General features: G+C 35.9%; 1 protein-coding gene across 2 annotated transcripts in view; it reads right to left on the minus strand.

The window, feature by feature from the left end:
- LOC129720822 (MOXD1 homolog 2-like) overlaps positions 1-21,274 on the minus strand; it is a 429,441-nt gene that overhangs the window by 342,556 nt on the left and 65,611 nt on the right. The window contains exon 2 of one of the 2 annotated variants that reach the window (XM_055672630.1): positions 12,868-13,025. The exons of the other annotated variant lie outside the window; for it this stretch is intronic. The gene's annotated coding sequence lies outside the window, so the exon portion shown is untranslated. The remainder of the gene's footprint in view (positions 1-12,867; positions 13,026-21,274) is intronic. 2 annotated transcript variants of the gene reach the window in all.

The following is a 21,274-nucleotide window of genomic DNA, read 5'->3' on the forward strand; positions in this document are numbered from 1 at the left end:
ATACAACACATACACATATCACGCCACAATGTTGTGAGTGCTTCACACCGTGCGCCATGGACGGTGATTATTTACATTCCTTTCACTATTTGCCCAAGTGTTAAGGATGTTGTTTGCTTCGCATTACGGTGCCCGACTGAAAGCGCGAGCCTGTGAAGCATGATGTAGCGGAAAAATGCCCGCTTCCTTTCGCTGAAAGCGCGAAATTGGGTCAGCAGTGTGTGTGATGAATTGTTCACACTGCCAAGATGGTCTGCTTTTATTTTATGCGCCAACGTGAAGTGATGGAAGGTTTTTTTACCGTTGCGACCGAGATTCTTTAAGGTTGAAATCTGAGAGCTTTTCATTGAAGGCTCATAGCAGTACTTGAAGTCATGCATGTACAATTAATGAAATTTTCAGGTAATAAGTTCAAGAAAAATATTTACTCAAACCAAAAATAAAAACAAATCCACCCGCAACACCAACAGTTGATTTCTGAAAATTTTCCAAAGGTATGAAAAACACTAAAAAAAACTGCGGATTAATTCCGTTCATTCCACGAATCCATGACCATTAAGGAGTAAAATTTCGCAATCAAAAATGTTACAATCAACCATAAAACCAGCACACCGAGCATCGTGCCCAATGACAGCCAAACTAAACACCTGCAAGACCGAGAGGGCCAGGCTGAAGTATTCATCATTATTGCCGCAAGCCGATCGTATCCTCTCCGGTATCAACGAACGGCACGGCACGGCCAACGGAACAACCTAGATCCGTCCAATACACCATAATTGAATTTAAATATTAAATTACATATTCTCGATTTCTCGCGCAAACAACCCTCTTCCCGTGGTCGGCCTTAACCTTTCCGCCTGCGCCTTTTTCCCAGCAAATGTCGGCGCGGAATGAGTCACGGAACAATTCTTCGCATCTTCAATTTCGCTGCCGGATTAAAGTTTCATAAAACGGCGCAATTTAGGCTTTCAATATTTTTGTTCGAAAGCCGAGTGTACCGGCAGCCGATGATTGAAAATGCTGCTTGATTTTTATTATTAAAGTGAAAATTATTTTGTCGGTTGGGTCGGTAGGGTAAGAAAGGATATGCGAGGTAGCTTTCGGTCGGTTAGTGCGTTGGTGCATCAAGCTGCCAGCCTTCATCCTGCCAGAAGGACGAGACGAAATTACATTTTTTTCTCTCTCCTCTGTTTGCTATGCTCTCTGTGCCAGATGCCGGCGGTAGTTCCGAGGCCCCGATAGACTACTAGTGCAGAAGTGCTTTAACTTAAGTGGATTACTGCTTTCGAGCTGCTGCATGCAGTATGTGCTGGTTTCTTTCCACACTCACAAACAGTGCCAGAATTTGCGTGTTTGCCGATGCCAGAAGACACGTAGCAGGGATTAAAGTTCAGTTCAGTGTTTGGAGGTCTTGAAAATTTCTTCGTCTAGCAGTCGGGGGGAGGGAGGTACAGTACATCGATCGAACGATAGCAAACGAAGAATATTGCCTGCCGGCGGGGGATTTTGCAGTTGGAGATATCGAACCGTCGTCGTCATCGATTGACACGTATGTGAGCCTGTCTGGGGCAGTACATATTGGAACTCGACGAGGGATACATTGAGTGGAAGTCAGTTTCTCGACTGTCTATATTAGAACTAAGGCTGTGCGAGATTAAATTTTGGGGTGTCAACGCAAAAATTGAGTTGATAAAATAAATATTGGAAAAAAATTTACACATCTGAAAAGAACGTTTGAAATTTACGTTGAATCATCTATAAACAATTGCCTCTACCATGTATAATCTAATTAATTATGCGATGTGGAGCTGTAAACAAAACTGTAAACCTAAAACACAAATAATTTTCAGAATTATTCCAAATTAAGAATTTCGCCTTCATGCGTGAAATTTCAAATGAAGAATACAAGCAAATAAACGCTCAGTTTAGAATCTAATAATCCAATATGTTTTTTTTTTAAATAAGGTAATGTTATGAGCGCTTATCGTTCAACATGTTTGTTTAAAAGAGCAATCAGTTTCAAATTACACAACAGTTATCAACCAATCACAAGCTCACTTTCTCTTCGGTCGAGTTCGGCTGCTTTTTGGATGCAGAGAATGTGCGAAAATCAATCGCTTATTTTGTTTGAGCAGCCGTGGTGCGAAAATAGTGCGTTGCCATATATAGTTCTGCTTGGTTAGACCACACTACATACTGTCATTGTGGGATGTTATATCATGTTCAAACGCCTATCATTTTGCTACCACTGAAAGGATTTTAAACATTAATTATTTGAACTATTACGCTCAGTATCGGGTTATGAACACACAACTGCGCATCTGGAGCCGATTTGATACACAGTTTCAATTTGATATTTGATAATTTGATATTCCGTAACATATTTCAAATATATAAAAGCCTTGAAAAAACGTACGTTATATGCAGTGATATAATTTCCCTCCGCTACGTGATATTTGTTTGACCTATATTGCAAATGTCTCCGCCCATTTTCAAATTATACCATTCTCGAAGCTTCGTTCCGTTGTGTGATGACTTTTATATCGTGTTGCTTTTTGGGGCTTTGGCCAGAAGATAAAGAAAAATCTCTTTGTGTTGACTGACAGACATGAGAATTTTAAATGAATGGAGCTCTAAATGACGCTCCGTCGAATCACGCATTTTATTAAAACGTACGAATATTAAATGAAGAATAATGGTTTTTCTCATACGAACTCCGCATTGTCATCAGAATCAATTTCAAATCGGATCAATGTTTCGTATATACCACCATTGTTGTGCATAGTGTCGTCTGTCAATGAACATCACACTACAGCGCATGATCAGTGGACTTAAATCAGTTTTAGTTAGTTACAAAATCATTCACTAACATCTTATGAGTTAATGTTAGTAACCTTGAAAAAGGCCGAATCTATCAACATTCATTTTAACTATCTCATAAGCGTTTCTTGGTCAGACCGCATACGGCATTCGTACTGAATTAACATCACCCTACTCTGCGATGTTTATTGTTTACCCATTTTTTAAATAACTCCGCCTTTTTTCAAATTGCATCATTCCTTTAGTTTCGTGGTGCCATGGTATGACATTTTATTCCGTATATAAAGGAAAAGTACGAAAACTGAATATCACACACTCACACGGCAACTAGCAGAGGCTGGTTCCGTGTTACCATAGAGTGTTAAAGATGTGATTTTTTAGACATCCGCAGATACGGATGCGGATGATTGAGTTCTGATGCACAATATGTAGATGCAAAACTTCATGAAGATGCTTCGCAGTTACCGAAATGGATACAAATAGCATCCTTAGCTTTTCATGTAACTTTTTGTTTTGAATTCTTTTTCTGCAAATTCAAAAAAAAATGTAATTGTACAAACCATTTGCTGCACCTTTTTATTTTCGTATTATTTTCGTGTTATTTGTCCTTTTTGTGTAATTTATGTGTTTACTGTAATTTTAAACGTGATTTTCAAGACATTTTGTGCCTTTTTCCTAACATCTTATATCTGTTTTGTGTTATTATGGTTGAATATTTGAGCCATTTCTGCACCAGTATTGTATCATTTTTATACCAGTTTGGCATCGTGATTATACATTTATGAACATTTTTTTGATTTTTTGTATTAGTTTTGCGCAACTTTCGAGAAATTTTAGTGTCATTTTAGCGCGTTTTTTCTATCATTTTAGTGTGACTCTTTGTTCATACGTAGTGCCTTATTTTTTGTTCTTTTTTTTTGTTTTTTGTATCATTTCAGTGGCAGTTTTTGCCAGTTTTACATAGATTTTATGGTGTCTTAGTGTTTTGTGCCTTTTTCGTGACATTTTTATGTTGCAATTTTAGTATCAGCGCTGCACCTTTTTTGTCTAACTTTTTTTTTATATTTTTGTGCAGTGTTTATGCAATTTTCGCTATATATTCATGTGTGTATTCTCTATTTTATGTGTTGTCCCGTTTTTTTTTGTGTGTTTTAATCATTTAAGGGACATTATTTGTAATTTGTGTGCACTTCTATGCAATCGAAGTTTCATTTTTTTACCACTTTTGTGCCATTTTTGTATCGCTTCTGTGTAATCATTGTGACATTTTCGTAAGACATTTTTATGATCTTATTTCTATAGAATTAACATCATTCTTGTGTCAACAATAATTTTTTGAGTTGTTTTCGTGCAATAATCGAAACATTTTCATTTACTTTTATAAGTTTTGTTCTGCCTTTTTTTGTTATTTTCGTATCATTTTTTTGTCGTTATTTATCCTTTTTATGTAACTTTTATACTAATTTGGCGCCAATTTTACACTATTTCCGTTACATTTTTATAACTTTCCCGAGCCATAATTGTATTAGTATTGGTTTTTGGTTTTTCGGCTATTATGATAAATCTTTCAGCATCTTTGGATTCAGAGATGTTACTCTAGAAATAAAGAGCTTGAAAATTGAAGAGCCAAGTTGAAACCTACTGTCGGAGACTGGGAAAATCAGGTTTCCATGAAAATAGTTAATTTGGTGAATTTAAACTGGTTTTTCTCAAAATATTTGCATGCTAAAATAAATATTTCATCACGTATGGATTCAGGAGACCTTACCGCAAGAATATAGAGTTTAAACTTTGAAGAACGGTTTTGTTGCTTGAATTTTTATGCAAATACGTAGTTTTGTGATTTTGAACTGGAATTATTTGGAAACTCTAAAATTCACTCTTACATACCATATTTCATGAACCTGACATGACTTGATACAAGGAGCAATTGATACGTATGAAAATTCGCAGTGTTTGCTCAATCTGTTTGAAAAATTAGAAAAAAAAACACAGACATATTTGCGTCTTACAAAAACGGAGAGGGGTCCAGAGGGGTGACACCTTTACCAAAACTTAGAGCAACTATTCCCCCTGAATAAAAGTCCAAGTTTTCCCAAATCGGCCGTTCCAGTGCTGAGGACGAGTATTTTCAAAAAACAAGTTCCGTCCCGGATCTTTACGGGTTAAACGTCATTATCTGTCCTATTTGGGTAACTTTTGTGTTGCTAAAGTATTGATTTGAGATCGTTATGGGTGTCTTTTTCGCCATTGTGATAATATTTTTGTTTGATTATTGTGCTGTGTTTGTATCATCTTTGGATCATTATTGTTCATTTTTTGTAAAACTTTTTGTCTTTTGGACCTTTTTTGTTTTTTGTGCAATTTTCACGACATGTTCGTTTTAGTTCCGTACAATTATTCTTTCCTCATATTCTCATATTTTTCTCATTATTTTATAGTCATTAGATTGCTTTTTTATGTAACTTGTGTGGTATTTGTTTTTTTTTTACTTTTTTTTTTTCAAAACAATTTGTGCCATCATGGTAATAATGTCACCATGATCATTTTGTCATTTTTGTTCCAATTTGGAATCATTTTTGTGCACTGTTATTTTTCGCCTCTTTGTAACATTTTCGTGAATGGGGTAAGGGCACCGGTTTTGGCCATAGTATGTTATGTATGAGAGTTATTTGTCCTTCTTCCTTTGAAAAATATGTAATTGAATAATTGAAACGGGGAAATCGGATGAAATCGCCTATATTCTGCACTAACAATGAGTTTAAATAATCAAATTATGTTGTGTTGTTTACATATTTCCAAATTGGCCACTTGGGTCTCCTATTGTGGCCAATTCGCGAAAAAGTTGAAGTCACACGAATTTATTTTATATTTTGACTTTATCATATAGATATATTTTAACAGTAGAAAATCCTCGTTTTTGAACTAACCAAAGGGCCAGTATATATAATAATCAAACTAAACAATGATATTATATTCACACATAGCTAGCAGGGCAAAGTACTTCAAGTTAGAATTTGTTTAAACTTAATAGGATGTATAATAACACTGACATCACATCATTGACCTATATTAATATTTCGTCTGTCATTGATCTACATTAAAAAGTTTCACATAGAAACTTTTTCGTATTATTTGCTAACATCAACTTCGGTAACTCAAGTGCCATTTATTATAGTCAGGTTAAGGTTGAGAATCCGAAGCGTTAGTTTTGGTAAATGCAAATTAAGTTACAAATTTGTAAATAGTCTGAACAAACGGAGACTTTCTAATCCCAAACCAGTTGTGTAGTTCCACATATCTCATGCGATTAAAATATCAGCCCGAAAACTCCATACATTTCATGTTTTGCATAAACATCAATACGTTACCATGGTTTTGTTAAGATATGGCCAAAATCAGGATTATGAATCATGGAATTGCATTAATATGTGGCCAAAAATGGATCAATGAACGTTTTTGGAAGCTGTAGGTAATATGGATATTGCAGAGAAAAATCACACCAAAATGTCTACTTTTTTATCCATGTATAGTGAACTGGAGAAAGTAAAGTTCCCTAATCAAAACTAAAATACGCATATTTATTTGCTTGACCCTCTAGTACCCAAATAAATTTTTAGACGGACTTCAAAAAAATCACTATTGGCTTAAACATTTTCCAAGTTCTTATTGAAGCTTTTTAGAGGTTCGACTGAAGACCGCCTAGAGGCGGCAGTGGGCACTAGAGGGTTAAGTTTGTAACAGTTATGTTGAATAGTATCAGCAGGTTCAATATTTATGTGAAGAAAAAAAAAAGCAGGTTCAATAGGAGACTTCGAATTAGGAGTAATCTAAGATACTTTTTCACAATTATCAATTTTATTCTATTATGGCCAAAACTGGTGCTATGGCCAAAACCGGTGCTTCTACCCTACATGCAATATTTTTGTCTCATTCAGAATCGCTTTCTATGGCTTTAATTTTTACTTTTTGGTTAACTTTATGTTATTTCATTATATTTTCTTTGCAGCACTTTTCGAGGCACTTATGTCATTTATGTGAAAAGCATGGAAGATAATATCCTACAGGAGATTATCTTCTCTGCGAAAATAACTACTCTCACACTGGTGGGCAAAGCGACATACTTGCTTGAAGAGAACAGCGAAAAGTGTGTATCTGAGGAGCTTGTAAAAAGCACAGCTGTGGAATCCGAAATATTTTTCCGGAGAGATAATAAACTGGTGTGATCTTTCTCACACGAAACGACAATACGCTTAATAACTGCACAACAGATCTTACTGCAGTGCTTTTACTGTGCGTCTCTTAAATAAATATCAAATGAAAGGAAAATCTAGGTAAGAAAGTATAGTCTGTTGTGTGCAGGGCCGGATTTAGAAGGCGGGGCCCGGGGCAGATATTTTCGTTGGGCTCCTATTTTTGACGAATAAACGAAAATTTTAAGTTTTGAAATAGCTTTTTGCTTCGCTGGCAGGTGACGAGCAAAAAATAGGCCACCATTCTGTCTTCAACGTCTGCCCCAGGACTAGCGGGGGAGGGGGGGCGGGGTTATATCGGAAGGCCCGGAGCATTTGCCCCCCGCTTAAATCCAGGCTTTGCTGTTTGCTTGATATTTCAAAACTAACAAAAATAAATCCAGCCACCCGTCACGCATGTTTGTTGTTCGAATGTTCTCGAATTTATCTCAGCAGTACACATCGCGGCGTACTTCTTTGTAGTCTCTACAGCGTGGTTCGCCACTCTTGTTTCGCTCAACTGTGGTGTAAGCAGCATGTGTGTTAGTTTTTCTGTGAGCAGCATAAACATAGCACAAAACAAAAAGGAAAGTGCAAAAACTACTACACGCAGTCCTCTTGCTGAACAAGAAATAAACGGTGAATATTCACTCTGCTCTTCTCACTAACTCAGGAGAAAACTAAACCTATTTTCACGTTTCGTTACAATTTACATATTTTTAACATTTGAGTGGCATTATTTTTGTAACTTTTGTGGCATTTAACTATCATTTTGGTATCTGTTTTGTATCATTAAGATGACATTTCAGTGCCATTATTGTATTAATATTGTACCATCTTATGTGACTTTCTGTTTCGTTTAAGTGATATTTTTGTGCAGTTTCCACGACTTTTCCATGTTTGTACCGTTAACTGTGCCTATTTTGTTTATTACCTATTATATTAGTAATATCATTTGTCTTTTTCATTGTGCAACTTTCGTGCTGTTTTAGTTTCATGTTTGATACTAAATACCTTAGTGACATTTTTCTTTTGCAATCATTGTACCAGTTTTACAACATCATTGTGATTGTTTTGTACCACTTTTGTCTTTTTGCATAATTTTTGTGATATTTTAGTTCAGTCTTACAGACATTCTCGGGGCTTTATTTGTGGTACAGTTTTTTGCTACTTTGGCATCATTTTAGTGTCACCATTTGTGTGTGAGTTATGTGCTGTTTTAGTATTATTTTCGTGACACTTTTTATTCATTTTTGTATCCTTGTTGAACCATTATGGTGCATTTTCGTGTCATTTTTCTTAAGGTCTTATACCAATTTTGCACTAGTTTTGTATTATTTAGTGAGCGCTTGAAATTTTCTTTTCATTTTAGTCAAATTGTTTTTTTTTTTGTATAACTTTCGTACTATTTTAGTAACATTTTTAGGCCACTTCTGTACGGTTTTTGTGCCATTTTTTTAATATCGATGTTGCATTATTATTGTGTTCTTAAGGTAAAATTATCGTTATTGAGAAATTTTCATATTAGTTTTGATTCATTATTGTGTCTTTTCTTTATATCTTTTTGTATCATATCATAGTATTATTATATGATCAATCCATCTATCTATCTATCTGATGAACATACACTTGAAAATGACTGAATCAATCAGCGTAAAAATTTGTGTGTAGGGGTTTTTGGGACTGGGGAAGGATCTTATGATAGTTTTAGACCTCCCATACAAATTAAACACAAATTTCTGCATAATTACAAAAACTTATCAAGCCAATGGAATGTGGATGTTTTGAAAAGCATGATATATTTATATGGTAGCATGACACAACTCTCTGTCTGGAAGGAAGAGCTCTCATTCGAATGAAACACAAATATTTCTACAGATGGAGATTTAGCCAAGAAAATGAAACCAAATTTGGCAGGCGCTGTGATACAGGAGTAAAAGCATTTTTATAGTAGAACGATATACCTCCCTCCTCTAGAAGGAAGTGTTCCTATACAAATTAAACACAAATTCATCGATAATTCGAGAACTAATCAAGCAAACAGCACTAAATTTGGTACGTGGAGGTTTTTGGGGGCAAGAAACATTATTATGCTGGTTCGACACTCCTCTCCCCTCTGGAAGGGAGGGTTTCCATACAAATGAAACACAAATTTTTGCATAATTCGAGAACTTATCAAGCAAATGTAACATAACTCCACAAATGTAACATAATGAGGTATTTGGAGGTAAGACATGTTTCAAGGGTTGTTGGACACCCCTCCCTACTCTGGAAAGGAAGGGAGGATCCATACAAATTTTCTCATTGCTCATGAACCAATCAAGCGTGGAGGTTTTTGAAAGCAATATATATTTACCTCCCTCCCAAGCAAACGGAACCAAATTTGGAAAGAGAGGATTTTAGAGTACAAGAAACGTTTCTATGGTATTACGACCCCCTTACGACTTAGGAGGGGTCTCACACAAATTAAACACATAATTCTACAAGTTCTCCAGATGCCAACTTCAGATGCTATTTTGAATTATTTCAGGGCCACCATATTATTTCCAAAGAGTTATTCTATTAGTGTCAGTGTGGTGTTTACGTATTATGTTGGTACCTTTTAGGGTAATCGCTTCTATATTCATCTCATCACGCCTTTTTGATCAATTTATCGTCAAATTTAAACATATTTTTAACGTAGAACTATTCGACAAAATCGAGAATTAAATAGATGTACTTTCAGAAATTTGTGGAAAATTGACGGTAAATTGGACAAATGAGAGAAATAAGATGAATACAGTGATCACCCGAATATATCTAACCCTGACGATTTTTGGCGTGATAAAATAGGGAAAGTGATAAAATCGGAAAATTTTTAAATTTTTTTTTTCTTTTATTGAAGATGTTAAATCAATAACTAAAAACGTAACATCAGCGATTTAATTTTTTTTTGGAAAATTTATCTGTACAAACATATGAAAAAAGCTGCAGTTGTTTTTTCATAAATCGATATATCTGAATAATGACAAAAGATAGAGAAAAGTTGTCAAGGGATGAATTTGAGAAAACTGTCTGAGCTTTTATTAAAAATATTTGAAAAATTCGATTTGAGATCCTGTACTGAAAAAAAAAATTCAAAAACAAAAAGTAACTATAAAAAACCGATCTTCACTATTTTTTAAAAACATTTTTTAGATAGATAATTCATTTGCCTAAAACTTTTCTGAACATACCTAAAAAATAAAAAACCCAAAAAAATCGAAGTAAAGTTGCAAATAAATTACAATTAAGTTTATATTCATGTTCATGTTTTTGTTTGAATTGGTAAAATGAATTACTTACTTTTTTGTAGCGCAGTACCATAAGCGAAATATTAGATGTTCTCACAACACTAAACTTTGCCGAAGACAGCATGCTGATATCTCTCACATATTGCAACCAGAAACATCTTAAAATGTAAATCACGATTTTTAATGCTTTGTCATAGAAAACTTTATGTTGCTTGCAATATGTAAGAGATATAAACATGATGTCTTCTGTAAAGTTTCTTGTTTTGAGATCACCTAATACTTTGCCTAGGACACCAAGCGTCTATCTTTATCTAATGAAAAAGTAAATATTCTATCTCACTTTTAGGAGGATTGATCACCATCCTTTCTACATCAAAAGATGCGTTTTCAAATATTTTGAAACTTCTCCGAACATATTATACGGTTATAATAAACATTTGTATCACTATTCAATTATTCGCACGATACCAGCAAAATGTAACATTGTGCATCGGTTGAATTTTAATGTAAACTGCATCCAGAATGATACACAGAATTATGAAAAATATCTTAAATATTGAAGCGTAATAGAAAATCTTTTTGTGTCGGTGTATCTTTGATGATTTCAGTAGAACTATTTACTAGACTTTCATTTTAACCACCGCAAGCCTCTCAAAACAAAAATTAGGGAACACAGATAAGTGAAAAAAGTTTTATAATGATGAAACCAGCATATTAAATTTACTAGCCGTTTTTGTAATATACCAAAGTCTGAATGCACGAGTACTTTTTTCGGTAGCCTCAATTTAAATTTATGTAAAGGTGTTCACATGCCAACAGGTAATTTGAAAAGGCATCGGAAAAGGCATCGGAGATGCAAAGCGTTATTAGAAATCTATGTTCGCAAAATGTTCAATGAAATTCAATAATATTTTTTCAACTCCGCGAAATTATAATATCGTGAAATATTATGTTTTTTAAAATTATTTTAAATCTCACACAGCTCTACTTCAAACACGGGCTCATGAAAGGACAGACACGCTAGAAGCTAAACAGTAATTGGAAGTAGAGCAGTCAATTAATGCTGGTTGTGCTAGATGATGGAAAATCGGTCATGCAATGCTCAATTATTCACTTGTGTGATAAAAACAAATAAAAACCGAGTATTTCTTAACCCTGTTCTCCACTGGCGGTGTGTTTCAGTTTTGCAAGCTTTTTTTTAGCACACCTACAATAAAATAAGCACCGCTCTTATATCATTCACAGCAACACTAGGTGGTGGAGCATCATAAAAAAAACGGAATAACGTCACGTGCAGCAGTTCCTCAACACTTTTATTTCGCTACAACTGTGGTATCTTTAACAGGTGGAAAATATCTTGCGCCAAATCCCCACGCCGTTAACGATTTTACCTGAAGCAGCCATAAAGCAAATGCAATTACCATGTAGAATATGCTCACTTCTAATGGCCGTAGTCCAGCAATGACGTTAAGAGTGGAAAAAAAAAAAAACAAACCCGCATTCCAACTGCTCGCTCTACGACCGAGTCCGTCCGAGCAGATCAGAACAAGAACTGTCGATTTGTGTACAATAAAAGTTAACAACTTCAATCAAAAATCCATTTACCGAACATCGAGAGAATCGTTCCAGCTGGTCCGTCAACACCGTCATCAACTCTCGCCGTCAGAACCATCAGCATCCTATTTTCGCTTTGATAGTAGAGGACTTTCCGAGCAGGACTTCTTCTTTGTGCAATTTTCCCACCACTTTGACCTCCCCGATTCACTCTCGGTCTACATATTCTGCCGTTGCCCAAAATCAGTTGAAGCGATTTGAAACATTATGATCACTTAGTTTTAAGAGTCTAGCCTCGGACTTTGGCTAAAAAAAGTTTATTTTCAATTGAGCCAAAACTGTACTACAGTGCCAGTTTGCGGTCTATTCGAGTTTGGAACGCTTTAGAATGGTTCAGAAAATCGATTGGTAAATAAACCCTGCCCACACCCTACCCTGACCTGACAAACTGATTCGAACACGCTCACAAAATAATCTATTAGAGCCAGCCAAACAAGTTGAAGTATTTGACGTCCTTCCTTCAGCACATCCGTGGGTGATTCGACCTGCTAACAAATCCACTCAGCCCTCAGCGCAGAGCCGAGCTAACGAACGAACGAACTGACCAGTGTCACCAGTGGCGGCCGTTCATTTGTCTATTGTTTGCATCCGTCCAGAGCAGCCCCCGATGTCTGAACTGGGCTCTGTGCTGACACTCTGTATCGCGCCGGACGACGCTCGTATGCAAAGCACTGCGACTTGGACTGCTCGGAATCTACCAAAGCTAAAAGCCAGAAGCACTCAAGCCTGTGTGGGAACAAAAAAAGTACAACTGAATGGTACACTTTTGCAGTTCTAGCATGGTTTTTTTTTGTAGATAACTGTGTTTTTTTTTGCTCTCCTAGTTCTAGTTCGAGTGTTAGTTAACTTTTTCCCTTTGATGGTCGTTGGAAACGTCGTCGTCGGTGACAACGGAAAAATTTGTAGTGAAATGAATGTGACATAATCACCTAACCGTACTGCCGGGGTTATTCCACCTTAAATGGGATTCCAAACTTCGAATGCGTTCTCCATCGCTTTGACGGGTTCTTGTTAGCTCCGGCTCGGGGAGTGTTTATTTTACAATGAAGTCCTACTTACTGCACAGGAGCAATGATTTATCACTTACCTAAAAGAAAAGAGAATGAAGTTTATGCTAGTTAATATGTCATGAATTATTAACACACTGTCATGAAACGTATCATGGAGACAATCACATTTGACAAGACATTGTACGAATCCAATAACGCCGAAAGCCACCCACATCGGATTCATCTTCACGGACCAATTAATCTGCAAACCCCAATCCCTTCGGGTGCCCATTGCAATTCATCGCCGAATCCATTTAGGACTCACGTTAGAGGCTGGCCTACGGCAGCGCGGTGGCGCACATACATAACAACACCCCATAAATCTTGCTCAAATCAAACACATCAATCACATCAATCACATCAACGGGTTTTATTACTGCGTAGGTGTGCGCACAGATCCGCCTGTCTTCGGTGGGCTCCAGAACTCCGGGTCGGCGAAATTTCTTGATTTATGGTCAAACAATCAAATAGAATAACAAACACACACACAGTCGCACATACACAAACAGGAAATAGTCGCAGAAGCTCTGATTTGACATGAATAGATATTCGAGCACGTTGCGGAACCATTCCGGTGTAATGCTTTCGGTTCAATGCTTCTCGTGTCGGCGGATGATTGTATGTTTCGTCCCACTCACGGACGCTTCAGCTGATAGCAACCGTGTGTGGGTGTGTGTGTGTGGATGGTGGTGATAACGATGTCGATAATGATCGATTCCCGCACCGGGTCTGCAAGCCCAAGAGCAAACAAAACCCATCCAGCTGAGACTTACTTGCGTCGTCGTCGTCGCGTCGAGGTGCTTCTTCAGCCGTGCGGATGCATTTAATTAATCCAAAGCTGTGAATAGTGACAGAGTGATTGGCAATGATGACGGGTATTGGTACGTTGCTGCAGTGGAGGGCACGTTAGAACAGATCACCGGAATGTAAAAAGTTCCTGGCATTGGGGCGACATCAGATGACAGCGTTGAATCACTGCAATGACTACTGTACGGCCACCGTTGAAGGAGAAGCAGGTGTACAACAATGGTCGCGATTTGCAGTACGCACAGCTGCTGTCAGTGCTGCTAGATGCAACAAATTAACACTAGATTAAAATAACAGGCTCAATCGTTATATCGCTTATTTTTAACTTTGATAGCCTAAGTTAATTCAGTTTTTTCTAAAGTTTACTGAATCAATTAACACCTCTGTTAAAAAAATGTTATAATTGAAATTTAACTTTCAGAAGTTTATTCCATATTTTAACTCCTAAAAATATGATCACACTCATCGAAAACGTTCAGCTCAACTCTTTTTAATTTCATCTTTTCTCACTTTAAGACTCAGACTCGCCTCTCAAGTGCATTAGACTTTCTGCACCTGGATGCAATAAACTTCTGACGAAACATTTCCTTTGTAATCTATTACCACTGTTTCCTTGTGTCACTCTTTTTTATCACTTTCTTCTATCACTCTCTTCTGTCGCTCTCTTCGGTGACCCTCTTCCATCGCTCTCTTCTAAAACTTTCTTTTATCGCTGTTTTCTATTAGTGTCTAACTCTCACTCTTTCTCTTATATCATCCATTTCTGTTATTTTCTATTCTATCACTCTCTTCTACCACTCACTTCAATCGCTCGCTGCCTACACTCTCTTCTATGTCTTTCTTCCATCGCTCTCTTCTATCACTTTTCTCTGTCACTCTCTTCTTTTATTCTCTTGTATAACTCTCTCCTTTCACACTCTTCTATCACTCTTCTATATCACTCTCTTCTATCACTCTCTTCTATCATACTCTTCTACCACTTTTTTTTATCATTCTATTCTACCAATCTACTTTATCACTCTCTGTCATCAATCTCTCCTATCAATCTTTTCTATCTTTATCGTCTTTAAAACTCTTTTCTATTACTCTCTACTCTAGCTCTCTCTCTATCTCTCTCTCTCTTCTATAATTCCCTTTCATCACTCTTTTCTGAAAGTCCCTTCTATCAATTTCATCTAGAACTAAGATGTTGAACTCTCTTCCATCTTTCTATTCTACCAATCTCGCTTCTTTCTCATCAACTTTTGCTCACATTTTTTTTCTCTCCGTTTTTCATTGATGCCTAATCTTTACATTCCTCTCTCCTTATCTTTTTCTTATGAATCAATTATCAATTCCTCTAACTCTTTTTTCTCTATTTCACCATTCAGTACTATTTTAACCTACAGCTCTCTATTTAAGTTTTTTATCAAACTTTCAACTCGCGCTCTTTTAATCTAGCATGATAAAACTCCTTCAACATTTGACGAAGAATAACGTCTCACGGTAGCAGTCTAAAAAGGGCAGCAAAGAAAAAACAAAAGAAAAAGAACGTACAAAACTGAGACAGAACGAAAACAAAATAGAAACCAAATAGAAATGAAACATAGACCAAACAGGGACAAAGAAAAGAAAAACAAAGACAAAACAGCGATGAAACAAAGACAAACTAACGACAAATCGGGGCTGAATCGGAGCCATAACCAAGACATAGCAAAAAATAACTGTAAACAGAGACAAAACATACATAAAGACAAAGACAAAAACAAACAAAGAAAATACAGAGACAGAACAAAGACAAAACAGCGACAAAGGTTAGGCAAAACAAAGACAGAACAGGGACAAAATGAAGAAAAATTAAGACGAAACAGAGACAAAACAGGGACAAGACAGAAACAAAACAGTAACAAAAGAGAAACTCAAAAAGACAAAATATAAGACAAGAACAAAACAATTACAAAAAAAGACAAAACAAAAAAAAAACAAGAAAAAACAGGCAAAACATAAAATAAACAGAGGGAAAGTGTAGAAAAGACAATAACAGCACAGATCAAAACGAAGAAAAAACAGAGACGAAATATAGACAATAAAAAGGCAAAACAAAAACAAAACAGTAGCAAACCATTGATAAACAGCTACAAAACAGAGACGCAATATAAGCAAAACAAGGGAAAACAGAAACAAAACAAAGGCAAAGTAAAGACAAAACAGAGACAATACACAGACTAAACATAGAAAAGACAATAACAAAACAAAACAGAGATAAAAGAAATCAAAACAGAAACAAACAGATCAAAACAGAGATAAAACAAAAACAGAGCGAAGAAAAATCATAAAAAAAAAAACAAAGAAAGAACATAGGAAAATAAACAGAGATGAAATACAGACAAAACAGAGACTAAACAATGACAAAGCAAAGACAAAACAAAGACCGAACAGATCTAAAGAAGGACAAGAAAGAGACAAGATAGAGACAAAAAACAGACAAAACAGAGACGAAATAGTGCCAAAAAAGATACACAAAATAGACAAAAGAAAGACAAAACGAATACGAAACATAAAAAAAAAAAACAAAGATAAAGCACAGACATAACAAAGACAAAACAGAGACAACACAGAGGCAAAACGAAGACAAAATAAAGACAAAACAGAGACAAAACGAAGACAAAATACAAACAAAACACAGACAAAACAAAGATAAATTAAATCGAAACAAGGACAAAAAAGAGACAAAACAGAAACAAAACCGAGACAAAACAAAACAAAGACAGAAAGAAGCTTAAACAGGAACAAAATGGAGAAAAAACTAAGCTTAAACTGAAGCAATACGAAGTCAAAACAGAAACAAATCAAAGTCAAAACAAAAACAAAAAACAAATCAGGGAAGGAACAAAAACTAAAAAAAAGACCAAACAAAGAAAAAACAAGAGCGAAACAAGGACAAACATAGAAACAGGGAAAAAACAAGCCAATTCTAGACAAATTTGGGACAAGAAGGGGATGAACCAAAGACATAACAGAGAAAAAACGAAGAGAGAACAAGACAAAAAAGAGAGGCTAAACAAACAAAAACCAGAAAATCACAAAACAAAGAAGAAACATCGATAAAACAGAGCAAAATAAAAGAAAAAACAAAGACAAAACAGAAACAATACAGAGATAAAAAAAGAATCAAGACGTGAACGAAACAGTAACAAAACGAAGAATGAACAGAGGAGAAACAGAAGCAAAACAAAAAAAACAGAGACATAAGCGAAACAAAGAGAACAGACACAAAACAGAGACAAAATGAAAACAAAACATAGACATAACAGCAACCAGACAATAGCAAAACAGTTACAAAAAAAAGACAAACGAGAGCCAAATGAGAGACATAAAAGAGACAAATAAAAGACAGAACATATAAAAAGACAAAGCAAAGACGAAACGAAGACAAAACAGATCGAAGCAAGGATAAAACTGCGACAAAATAGCAATACAAAACAAAGACAAAACGGAGACCAAACAATGATAAGACAGAGACAAAAATAAGTAAAAACAATGCGAAACAAGGACAAAATAGAAATTGAATAAACACAAACCAGAAAAATCATAAAACAAAGACACAACAAAGCAAAAACATAGATAAAAAAGAGCAAAATAAAAGAAGAACTAGAAACAAAACATAAAAAAAACAGAATACAGACAAGACAAGAACCAAACAGTAACAAAACGTTTTTCAAACAGAGACATTACAAAATAAAACAGAGACAAAAGAGCGACGTAAGCGAAACAGAGAGAAAATAGAAACAAAACAGAGGCAAAATAAAAACAAAACAGAGACAACACAGAGATAACAACAACACAGTAACAAATAGAAGACAAAACAGAGATAAAAGAGAGACCAAACAGCGACAAAAAATAGAAAAATATCAGAGATTAAATAGATACAAATAAATAACAAAACGAAGACCAAACATAACGAAACAAGGACAAAACAGAGACAACATTATGACAAAACATAGACAAAACATAGACAAAACATAGACAAAACATACACAAAACATAGACAAAACATAAACAAAACATAGACAAATCGTAGACATAACATAGACAAAATATTAATAAAACATAGAAAAAATAGTGCCAAAACAGAGACAAAACAGAGACAAAACAAAAACACAAAATAGACAAAAGAAATACAAAACAAAAACAAACAGACTGAACGTAAAAAACAGAGATAACACAGACATCACAGACATCACAGAAAAAAAACAAAATAAATTATAGACAAAATAAAGTCAAAACATAGACCAAACAAAGACAAGTCGGAGACAAAACAAAGACAAAACTAATCGAAACAAGGACAAAATAGAGACAAAACACAGACAAAACCGAGACAAATCAAAAACAAAATAGAAATAAAACCGAAGCAAAGACAAAACAAAAACAAAACAGATCAAAACAAGGACAAAACAGAGACAAAATAAATATGAAATAGAGCCAAAAACAGTGACAAAACAGAAACCAAACATAGACAAAAAAGATACAAAAACAAAAGATACAGAACAAACCCAGAACAAAGACAAAACAAAGACAAAACATAGACAAAACATAGACAAAACTGGGATTGAATCAAGACAAAGCATAAACATAACATTGCAAAACGAAGACCTAACAGAAACACAACAGAGACAAAACAGAGAAAAAACAAATACAAAACAAAGACGAAACCATGACAAATTGAGACAACACTAAATGAAGACAGAGACAAAATTGAGACAAAAAGGAGATAAAACAGAGGCTAAATAGATACAAATTTTAGAGAAAACAATAATAAAACTGAAACAAAATTGAGACAAAAAAGAGACAAAACTGAGACAAGACATTAACAGAACCAATGATATGAAAAAGACTGAAAAGCGAAACTATACTGACGACTTTTCCATCTTTTCACTCTAACAGCTTCATGAATAAGCAGTTCATGAGAGGTCACATACAGCTACATCATACACAAGGCAACGAAACTGTCTTGTGTTTCACACCACAGCTTATTCTTGCGCATGTATTTTGTTCGTTCGGACATGACAGCCTAGTTTGCTCATTTTAAGGATCTCCTGTTGGCTTGGCTTGCGCTGTTGACAGCCTGCTGATCGACTGCGACTGTCAGTGACTCGCATTTTTTCGTTTCTCCTTTTCCATAGGCCTGTGGCCTATCGAATACAAAGCAAACCATTTCATATGTGTTTCCATTGTTGATATTATTTCCCACGTAAGAAAAAACGTTCCTCGCACCATCTCTTTTTTATTCATTCATCGGCCTTACTGTCGTGACTCATAGTCACCGGACATCCCGCTCGGATTTGTGCTTGAAGATCGAAGATTATAGGGAGTCATTTGCGACAGCCTGGAAGAGCTCACAGACATAAGGAGATGAAAAATAACAGCCCGTTTGGCAATGCATGTGTGCGCTGTCTTCAGTTGCTGTCGGGTTTTGTATCGAATCTACAGGGAGCAAGGAAAGCTGTGCAATGCAATGACAGCCGAATCAGTTGAAAACTTGCTGTCATGGATATGCAGTCTTTTTTATAAGCTTGGACAGGCCAGATTTAAGTGAGATACAAAAAAGAAAGAAGGAGGAAGCTAGACAAAAAAAATTTGGCAAAGCAGCTACAAGAAACAGACCAAGCAAAAATAAAACAAAGACATAAATAAAAACAAATTGAAGATAATTCAGAAACACAAATAGAAGTGACCAGTGCGGCGTCGGAAAAAATGACCACGATACGTTACGTGGAGAAGAAATTTCGAAGGTAGAAGCAGGGAGTGGGAGACTATCAGTAGCAAACATGAAAAGAAGGCAGAGAAGAAGAAAAATGGAAAGAGTAAAAAAAAAGGAAGGAAAGAAATCAATAGTCGCTTTGATTGTGGGAGCGAAGGCAAGAACTACAGTTAAGTATTTTTTACCCGGGGGATACCAACCGTGCAAAAAACCGTGTGAATAACGCATTATTTAAAAAAACGACGTAAAATACTACGTTATTTGGAAAACGGCGTAAAAAACATGTGAAATTGTGACTGTGGGAAAAAACACCTTAATGTTGTTTGTTTCTGTTATTGTTGCTTATTGTCACGGTTTAATGCGAGGATTTAGTCCTCACATCGTGTGAAAAAACAGATTAAAAACGCATTATTTGAAAAACAGTCTTAAAACCCATGTAAAATAAAACCCTGTGAAAAAAACTTCACTCTACTTATGTCGATTTCTTCTGGAATTGAAGAAGTTAGGTTAAGAGGGATTTTTGAGCTGGTGAAAGGCCCCAGTAAACTGTGATAGAGCACAAGAAACGTAACGAGATACCAACGGTAGACGAGCTGTTGAGAGCGGTTAAAGTACAATTTGAGTGTTGGCGATCGGGAAACAAGCTTCCTGGTTAGTAGGGACTATTGGTAATTGTAGTAGCTCTTCGCTATTACGCTACCCAACAACAAACGCGATTTTCAATATATCATTGAATTTATCATGTGTTAAGCATAATTAGCTTTAAGTTCTACCTCACGCCAAAGCTTTTCTCCGTATAACTGAAAACTTTAATTTATTACACACATTGCTTGTTTTCCTACGCAATTTTTGTGAATTTTTATGAAGCATAAATGTGAAAAAAGAAATTTTAACTTTATTGATGTCGATGATGTACCGAAGACGATCTGGCTAAGGACCTTCGAAATGAACCTTGGAATAGTTCCTACAAATTTTGGATGTATTGACCAAGACAGTCAAGTCGAAAACCGGTTACTATTGGAGGGGATTCAAACGCTTGGTGGTTGCAAATCAACAGCATTGAAAACTACGGTTAACAATTCTGGCAATAAATAACGAACTTTTAAAATCCAAACAGCCATCACTTAGATATTTCTCGTTGGTGATGACAAGATGGGACAAAGTTGAGGTTCAATTCATTTTTAAAAAGCGGCCAATTTTATTTAATCCTATATTTCAAAGCATGTATATATTTTCACTTGTGCATTTTGTAATAATCCATACTGGCAACACTGTATCTAACACTTCAAGTAGCAAAGTGTTCAATCAGACACACAGTGGCTCTCTGGTGACAACCGAGCGAACGACAATAATGATGTTGCCACAGCCAATGACACGACGGTTGAGTTGCACTACCCTCACAGGTACAATGGCTACCGTGTGTGCGTCGTCGTCGTCCCCGGAATGGATTCCGTTCTCCTCTCCCTCCGGCTATCTGTGGAGGTGATAATGATGCCAACGATGACCACGGTTGGTGACGGACAGGATTGCAGTTGAGGGCTTGTTAGACACCAGCCATAACTCGATTGGTACTCTTGTTATCACCCCGTTTCTATCCGTGCTCGGAAGGTGAAAGGGAAAAACTCTTCCTGTCACAACGGACTGTGACTGGTCGTTGGTTTCCTTGTAGGTGAGAGCCAAAAATAGGTATGAATGGGATTGATGAGAACAGAGTAACGAAATCAATCAATGCGATTTTTC

The sequence above is a fragment of the Wyeomyia smithii genome, chromosome 2 (assembly GCF_029784165.1).
Source record: "Wyeomyia smithii strain HCP4-BCI-WySm-NY-G18 chromosome 2, ASM2978416v1, whole genome shotgun sequence".
Taxonomy (NCBI): domain Eukaryota; kingdom Metazoa; phylum Arthropoda; class Insecta; order Diptera; family Culicidae; genus Wyeomyia; species Wyeomyia smithii.